The 8,438-nt window shown below is 54.7% G+C and overlaps 1 pseudogene; it reads left to right on the forward strand.

Annotated features, from left to right (window-relative positions):
- The first annotated feature begins 5,068 nt into the window (after window positions 1–5,068).
- LOC148051102 (olfactory receptor 14J1-like) lies at window positions 5,069–6,012 on the forward strand (annotated as a pseudogene).
- The last annotated feature ends 2,426 nt before the right edge of the window (window positions 6,013–8,438 follow it).

Below are 8,438 nucleotides of genomic sequence, written 5' to 3' on the forward strand. Positions count from 1 at the left end.
AGATTTCTTTTTCTGAACTCCTTCCAGTTTGGACTGGGACCAGTCCCAGTACAAACTGGAACCCTTTAACCCCTCTCAGTACAGACTGACCCCCCTCCAAGCAGAAACTGCGTCCATTTAACCACTCCCAGTACAGACTGGGCCCTGTCACATTATAAACTGGATCCTGTTAACCCCTCATAGTACAGAATGGACCCCATCCGAGTCCAAAATGGTTCCCTTTAACCCCTCCCAGTACAGACTGGGCCCTGTCACATTATAAACTGCATCCCCTGACCCCCTCCCAGTACAGACTGGGCCCCGTCCCAGTACAAACCTGATCCCTTTACCTCTCCCAGTACAGACTGGGCCCCCTCCCAGTACAAAGTGGATCCTTCAAACACCTCCCAGTACAGAATGGGGCCTTTTCCAGTGCAGACTGGACACATTTAATACTTGCCAGTACAGACTGGGCCCTGTTCCAGTACAAACTGGTTCCTTTTAACCCCTCCCAGTACAGACTGAGCCCCCTTCCAGTACAAACTGGATCCATTTAACGCCTCCCAGCACAGACTTTGCCCTGTCCCAGTATAAACTGGAGCCCTTGGTCCCCTTCCCAGCACAGACTGGGCCTCATCCAAGTACAAACTCGATCCCTTTAACATTGCCCAGCTCAGACTGGGCCCTGTCCCAGGACAAACTGCATCCTTTTATCCTTTTCCATTACAGACTGGGCACATCCTAGTACAAAATGGATCCCCTGGCCCCATCCCAGTAGAGACTGGGCCCTGTCCCTGTACAAACTGGATCTCTTTAACCTTATAGACTGGGTCTCATCCCTGTACAGACCCCTAACTGCCCCCCAGATCCCTAAGGGCCCCCCTGGACCCCTAAGTGCAACCTTGGCACCCCTAAATGCGTCCATTGTCCATAGCCCTCCCTCCCTTCCCTCCACTATGCCATGCCCCATGTGTCCTCTGGCCCCAGTTGCAGCCCCGCTTCTTGACCTAAACCTTGCTGTGGGCCAGCCCCACCTCTCCCAGCGCCTTCAGCCCTTGGCTGAGACTCCCCCTCACCTCATCCAGCCTTCCTTGGAGGGAAGCCTCTGCCCAGGCCTTCACCTGAGCTTGGGTGGGCTCAAGGCTTGTCCTCCTCAGGTGGTGCCGGGTGGCCATTAGGTCTGTAGAAGGTCTCAAGCTCAACCTTGGGTGTTGACTGAGAAGACAACCACTCCAGTGGAGACATCAGAAATCCTGCAATAGCTTCAAGGTCAAATCCAAGAGGAAGAAGAGAGGTTGTAGGTGCTGGAGATCATCTAGTCAAAGCCCACCTTAGAGTGGAGACCACCCCTGGAGATACCCAACGCACAAGTGGTGTCCCTCAGGGGTCCATGCTGGGACCAGTACTGTTGAATATCTTTATCAAGGACATGAATAGTGCAACTGAGTGCAAGTTTTGAGATGCCACCAAGCTGAGTGGGGCAGGTGACACTCCCAAGGGACAGGATGCCATCCAGAGGGACCTGGACAAGCTTGAGAAGGGGGCCCATGTGAACCTCGTGAGGTTCAACAAGGCCAAGTGCACGGTCCTGCACCTGAGTCGGGGCAACCCCTGGTGTCAATACAGGCTGGGGGATGAAGGGATGGAGAGCAGCCCTGAGGAGAAGGACTTGGGGGCACTGGTAGATGAAAAGCTGGACATGAGCGGGCAATGTGCTCTCACAGCCCAGAAAGCCAACTGTATCCTGGGCTGCATGAAAAGAAGCGTGGCCAGCAGGTCGAGGGAGGGGATTCTGCCCCTCTACTCTGCTCTGGTGAGATCCTACATGGAGTACTGCGTCCAGCTCTGGAGTCCTCAGTACAGAGGAAGGACATGGACCTGTTGGAGCGGGTCCAGAAGAGGGCCACAAAAATGATCCAAGGGATGGAACACCTCTGCTATGAGGAAAGGCTGAAAGAGCTGGGGGTGTTCAGCCTGGAGAAGAGAAGGCTGCTGTAGGAGGGTAGATTTAGATTGAACACAAGGAAAAATTTTTCCCAATGAGGGGAGTGAAACACTGGAACGGGTTGCCCAGAGAGGTGGTAGATGCTCCATCCTTGGAAACATTCAAGGACAGGCTAGATGGGGCTCTGAGCAACCCGATCTAGTTGTAGAAGTCCCTGCCCATTGCAGGGGGGTTTAGATGACCAGTAAAGGTCCCTTCACACCCAAACCATTCTATGATTCTATGATTCTATGAATGCTATGACCAGGATTAGAGGGGACCCTGCCTCCAGCCAGGTGGTTGAAAGGGGCAACCGGGTTTACTGGACGGTGTGGATGCGATGGCCTGGAACAGGAGACCCGCAGGATGATAAGGCTCTAATGCACACCGGTACACAGTGTACCCTATTGCCATCAAGCTATAAAGGGGCAGAACCCATCTGTATTTCTGGAGTGACAGGGGGATGACCATGGGACCATAGAAAAGGAGTGCAGGTGCCTATTTGTAACAGACGCCATGACTGAAGCAAGAGGAATCCCACCTCCTGGGGGTTTGTGGCAGGCAGGGGAGGGAGCTGAGGTCCCTTCCAGCCCCAGCACTACAAATCCAGCATGAAATTGCCCCCATTGACTCAGCTGATTGCCTTCCCTCAGCATGGCTAAAGGAGATGCCTCCCTGGCAGTGTCCAGGTGTCCTGCCTCATGATGGGCCAAGGAGAAGGGGGATTCTCAGACCTAACTGTGTCTGGGAGAGGAGAAAGGGCACTGCTGCAAAGAAATGTCTCTGCAGAGGTGAGAGAGGCAACATCGGTGATTCCTTCAGTCTCTTCCCAAGCAGGTTCCTGGAGAGCCCCAGGGACACCTGGAGGGAGCGCCGAGTGGGGTGGGGGGCAGAGAAAGTGACGTCTTGGGCAGGTGCCCTCCTCCGGGGCTGAGACAGGCTCCTGGGGTGGAGGGAGCTCCTGGGAAGCAGGCAGCAGTGCAGAGAGACAGCTCTGCCAAGGAGCAACTCCTCTGCCAAGCGCAGCAGGGCTCTGGGCAAAGGAGTAGGGCAGAGCGAGATTAAAGGCAGGCTGGAGTGGGAGGAGAGAGGAGAGCTGCAAGGGAAGAAACCTTTCCAGCCCTTGACACGGGAAGTCTCTTGGTGCAGGGCAATGCAGCTGCCGTTGCGGGAAGGGTCTCCGAAAGCGTTCATAGCCTCCAGGGTCTGTCAGGAGGCCTCCCAGCCCAGGGGCTCATGTTAGACAAGGGGGAAGGGGTGAAGGCAGGGTGTGCAGCCAGAGCTGCCCAGGGCATTTCAGAGGGGGCTTTTGCAGAGGAAGAGCAAGGCAGGGCATACCTTAAAGGTAAAGAGCTTTCCTGAGGCTGTGCTTCCAGTTTCCTGCTGTTTCAGGACAAAGGGAAAAGGCGCTGCTGCGTTTGGCGAGGGAGCCTGAGAGTCCTGAGCTGCCACGCTGAGAGATCAGTAGGGCTGGCAGGAGCCAAGGCAACTGCGTCCATCCAGTCCTCTACCTCCAGAGAGCACCAGCATCACCTTTGCTGGCCTCAGCAGGGTTTCTCTGACCTGCTCCTTACTGCCTGCAAGCGGGGAGTACCTCTAGAGAGTGCCTGAAACTGGGAGGTTTCTTCAGGTCAGAGCTGAGCAGACAGGAGTGGGTGATGGGGTCTGTGATCCCTGACAGGGAAAAACTGGAGGGCAGAGAAACAGTTCCCGGCAGGGATAGCTCCAGGCAGCAGAGACATGGGCTCTAGGAAACTCCAACACAAAATGCCCTCAAGGCTGTGTGGTCCAGGGCAGGTGTTGCCTCCTCTGCAGCCAGAGCTCTGGCACAGCAGAGGGGCATCTCTCCTGACACGTGGCCGCTTCCCTCTGCAGGGCAAAGGGGCTGAGAGCGACTGCCCTGCGCTTTTGCTGACTGGGAGGTGCTGTGCTCTGCTGGGGAAGGAGAAGGCTTTCCTGAGTGCCCGGCTGCCTCTCCTCTCCTTGCTTCCTTTAGGAGGAGAGTCACAGAGTTCTTCTTTGTTCCTGCCCCTGCTTGTGCTGCTCTTCTTCCTGCTCGTGGGGTCCCTGGCAGTAACGGTGGTGGTGTGGGGCAAGGGGTGGGGGTGGGGAGTGCCTGCTCTGGCCCTGACCTGGAGGGCGCTGCCCTGGACATGTTTCCATGGGACCAAGGTGCCCAAGCCCTCTCTTCATTTTCCAGGCTCCAGACACTGCACTCAGTGCTTGGGCAATGAGGCACTGCTTCCCTTAGCAGACAGCACCTTAAGACACCTGACTATGCTGGGCAGGGAGTCCTGCGGGGCTGTCAGCATCTCTCCAGAAGGGCACAGCTCTCCTGCAGGACCTTGGAGATGTCTGAGAGCACCCGATCTGCCCATGCCAATCAGCATCCTTGCCCTGTCCCCTTCCTCATACTCCGCAGAGCTGTGCTGGAAAGGAGAGGTGTTTTGAACTCTGCACCTGGAACAGGACCCCTCTGCTCCCAGGACACTCCAGTGTCTTTTCCAGAGCAACCTCTGGGTGCAGTCGTCCTGCAGCTGAGAGCGGTGCAAGCCCAGAGCAACTGGGCACCAGGCTGATGGACAGAGCAGCCCTCCTGCATGGGAGCACTGACGGTGGTTTGCACTGAGAGCAATGGGGAATGTGACCCCTTCCAAGACCATTTCCCAAGTGGGATGGGCGTGTCTGCATACTAAAACACAGTGTAATGGGACACATTTGCTGCACCGCATCTCCCACCTTCCTCTGGGGAAGAAAGCGTCCTTCTGGGCTTTTTGCCCTCCGCTCTAGTGCAGCACAGGGAACTCCTCCCCAGGAAGCCTCCCTCCAAACACCCGGGGCTGTTGCTGCCTCCATGGGTCCTTGCTGGAAAGCAGGGCTGACCCTTCCGGAGCCCCTGGGGAGAGGGCACGGCTCTGCACAGCACACTCAGCCAACACAAACCACAGCTGAAGCCTTGGAGATGCATAACACCCCCCCCCGCCCCCGAGGGAAGAAAAGCACCCTTAGGTATTGCACAATGAATGAATGAAATTTGGCTCAGGGAAGCTTCTCTGAATTTTTTTATTTTCTCTCTTTGGCAGTTTCCATGCCCAGAAGCAGCAGATGTCCAATGGCAGCTCCACGAATGAGTTCCTCCTCCTGGCATTCGCAGACACGCGGGAGCTGCAGCTCTTGCACTTCTGGCTCTTCCTGGCCATCTACCTGGCTGCCCTCCTGGGCAACGGCCTCATCATCACCGCCATAGCCTGCGACCACTGCCTCCACACCCCCATGTACTTCTTCCTCCTCAACCTCTCCCTCCTCGACCTGGGCTCCATCTCCACCACTCTCCCAAAAGCCCTAGAGAACTCCCTGTGGGACACCAGGGCCATCTCCTACCTGGGATGTGCTGCACAGGTCTTTTTCTTTGTCGTCTTCGTTGGAGGAGAGTATTTTCTTCTCACTGTCATGGCCTACGACCGCTACGTGGCCATCTGCAAACCCCTGCACTACGAGACCCTGCTGGGCAGCAGAGCTTGTGTCCACATGGCAGCAGCTGCCTCGGGCAGTGCGTTTCTCAACTCTCTCCTGCACACTGCCAATACATTTTCCTTACCCCTCTGCCAAGGCAATGTCCTGGACCACTTCTTCTGTGAAATCCCCCAGATCCTCAAGCTCTCCTGCTCAGATGCCTACCTCAGGGAAGTGGGGCTTCTTGTGGTTAGTGCCTCTTTAGCCTTTGGGTGTTTTGTTTTCCTTGTGGTGTCATATGTGCAGATCTTCAGGGCCGTGCTGAGGATCCCCTCTGAGCAGGGACAGCACAAAGCCTTTTCCACGTGCCTCCCTCACCTGGCTGTGGTCTCCCTGTTTGTCAGCACTGTAATGTTTGCCTACTTGAAGCCCCCCTCAGTGTCCTCCATATCTCCATATTTCTAGATCTCATGGTTTCTGTTTTGTACTCTGTGGTGCCTCCAGCAGTGAACCCCCTCATCTACAGCATGAGGAACCAGGAGCTCAGGGATGCCCTATGGAAACTGATGCAATGGCCGCTGTTTCATCGAGAATAACCTGCCTTCCCTTCTCTGCGCATTTCCCATTTCTCACTTTTTCTTAGGCCATGTTTGCTTTTTTCTCTTGTGGTAATCCTGGTTATGGGTAATTTTCTAGGCTTATACTACTTGTCTTGAGGCTTGATCCCCTCATATATGACGCTTGCACAACACTGTGCCAGATGTGGCATGGCCAATAGCAGTTCTTCAATAAATGGAATCTCCCAGGTCCAGTGCCTGAAGGCTGGGCTCTTCCTCCAAAGGTGCTGCAAAGAATATGTCCAAGGAATTGGTCTTTTAAAGAGTCTGTTCTCCTTTTGTTCTCAGTATTTTGGGAGTTAAGTTCAGGGTGGCACTGAGTTCCACTGGACCAAACGCTCTGGATTTAGAAGCTCTCTTCTTAATATCCAATGGCAGGGGAGATGGTCCATGAGCTCCCATTCTCTCCCCAGGTTTCTTCATGTATGACAGGAATGATGGCATATACCAGACTCTCTGGAAATGAATTTGGAGGGGTGAGGAGAGGAGAGGATAGGGACTCACCACGTGCCCTGGGTTTGGAATGAATGGAGGCTGAGAAGGTGAAACACCGTCAAAGATGAAATCCCCCAAAAGTACAGCACTAAATTCAGATATGCTCAAACAAGCACTGTGTGATGGGAGTCAGTGGGAACCCAGGAGGCAGAGGGAAGGGAGAGTGGAGAGATGCGGGAGCTCCCTGAGGAGCCCCAGGACTCTCATGCTGTCCTGGGGAGTGGGGCTGGTGGGAGCACAGGGGGGAAATTCAGTCAGGTTTGGGCATCACCTACAATATAAATTCAGGAGAGCCAGAGCGTGGGTAGCCTCTTTTTCCTTGTGCCTTTGGTGACAGCACAACCCCTGGGGCTGATGGGGACACTGAACCCCCCTCTCTTCTCCTCAGCAGCTGCTGTGCCCTTCAGAGGGACTGGGGCTGTGGGGTGAGTGCCCAGAGCTCTGCAGCACCCTGCAATGGGCGCTGCCATGGGGCCAGCCCAGACTGGGCTGCTCTGCTGGGCTGGACTGGGGAGAGGGCAGGGGAGGTGGGGAGAGCTGGGGAGGGGCTGGGCTGCTGGGAAGTGCCCAGGAGAGGAAAGCAGCAGTGTAGAGCTAAGCTGTGTGAGTGTGCAGGGTGGGGGCAGCCAGCAGGGTGCTGCCAGTGCAGAGTCAGGCATCATGGTGAAGGAAGCAAGGCACCGAAGGTGCAGGAGAGAGAGGCCAGGTCTGTGCCATGTTCCCTGGACACCCCGCGGAAGCTGCCCTGGGAAAACTGTCCCAGATAGTCCAACACACCGGCTATTTCCATCTCTTTTGGGACATCCCATCCTTGAGAAGGGACCTCTGCTGCATGGTCACCCCCATCCTCCTCTGGGGCTCAGTGATACCCAGCTCCACCACCAGTATTCAGAAAAAGGGAACCAGTTTCCTACTGACAGTTATTGCACACAAGCCCCAGAGCTCTTGCCACAGCTGGTCTCTCAGCCAAGCCAGTTCTCAGACAGATCCAGTTTGAACAGGTGCTCATGGCCTTGTCACAACAAATACTGAATATCTCCATTGATTGAGATCCCACCAACTGGCCTGGGTTCTTGCTCCTGTGCTTTGTTCTGAATGATTTCTAAGGAACTCATGTCTCTCAGCCTCTCCTTGTCCATAATGTGCTCCAGGTCCCAGCCACCCTTCTGGCCTCTGCAGGACTTGCTCCAGTCTGTCAGGGTCTTTCTTCTGCTGGGAAGCCCCATGCTGCATGCAGCAGTCCTGATGTGGTGCTTCTGTAGTGGGTTAGCCTTTGCCAGTATCCATACACCCACCCAGCTGCTCACTCCCTCCCCTGCCTCAGCAGGACAAAGGGAAAAAATAAGATGGAATAACTCATGGGTCAAAATAAAGTAAAGGAGATCAGTTACCAATTGCCATCATGGACAAAGACCCGTTGACTTGGGGACGATCAAATTCATTTGTTGCCAATTATTAACAGATTTGGATTGTGAGAAACAATAAGAAAAACATTAAAGACCATTCCCCTCACACTTTCCCCCAGGCTCAAATTACTCCATTGTTCCCAGTTCTTCTACCTACCCCAAGACCACGAGGAGTAGGGGGGATGGTGAAGAGGGGGTTAGGAGTCAGTAAAGAACATCTCCATCAGTCCTTCTTCCTCACACTTCTCCCCTGCTCCAGCTTCGGTCCTCTCCATGGGATTCCACCATATTTGTTGTCAAGGCTAGGTGTTGTTCCTTTCTTTCTCTCTTACTTTTCTCCTTCATACTCACAGAATCATGGAAATGCTGAGATTGGAAAGGACCTCTGGAAATCATCTAGTTCAACCCTCCAACTGAGGCAGTGTCAGCTAGAGCAGGTTGCTGAGCACCTTGTCTAGCTGAGTTTGGAATATCTCCATGGATGGAGACTCCACAACCTCTCTG

Source organism: Nipponia nippon, unplaced genomic scaffold, assembly GCF_047370975.1.
Source record: "Nipponia nippon isolate SJK-2023a ecotype South Korea unplaced genomic scaffold, ASM4737097v1 scaffold_69, whole genome shotgun sequence".
Classification (NCBI taxonomy): domain Eukaryota; kingdom Metazoa; phylum Chordata; class Aves; order Pelecaniformes; family Threskiornithidae; genus Nipponia; species Nipponia nippon.